This window comes from Montipora foliosa, chromosome 8 (genome assembly GCF_036669935.1).
Source record: "Montipora foliosa isolate CH-2021 chromosome 8, ASM3666993v2, whole genome shotgun sequence".
Lineage (NCBI taxonomy): Eukaryota > Metazoa > Cnidaria > Anthozoa > Scleractinia > Acroporidae > Montipora > Montipora foliosa.
This window is the reverse complement of record NC_090876.1, coordinates 2,096,299-2,096,812: the sequence shown is the minus strand read 5'-3', so window position 1 is coordinate 2,096,812 and position 514 is coordinate 2,096,299.

The window sequence follows — 514 nt, the reverse complement described above, 5'->3', positions numbered from 1 at the left end:
AGCCTCGCATGACCAACAAGTCAGCAATAAGCAGTAATAAGCAAAAGGAGAGTTCTAGAGTCCAATAAATGTTTAATCCTACTGATTTGTATTAATTTATACATACAAGTAGAAATAGTCTCAGTAATATGCTCATTATATGTTAATGACTGATCAATGCATATTCCAAGGTCCTTTGATGCAGAAACTGGCTCAATTTGTTTTCCAAAAGTTGTATAGATACAGATGGAAGTTGGCGAAGCAATTGAGGCACACCAACAAGGAGCAGCTTAGTATTGTCAGGGTAAATTAATAAAGAACTTTGGCAGCATCAACACCCAATGAAGAAAACGATAACATAGCAAGCAGATTTACTGTATAAAGGGGCAGAGAGCAAATCATTAACATAGATGGTAAACAACACTGGGCCCAAAATTGAACCCTAAGGAACCCCAAATCTGATTGCACGCAGATCAGAGACTACATCCTGAATTCTTACTCTCTGGTATCTGTCAGAGAGGTAGCTCTTAAACCA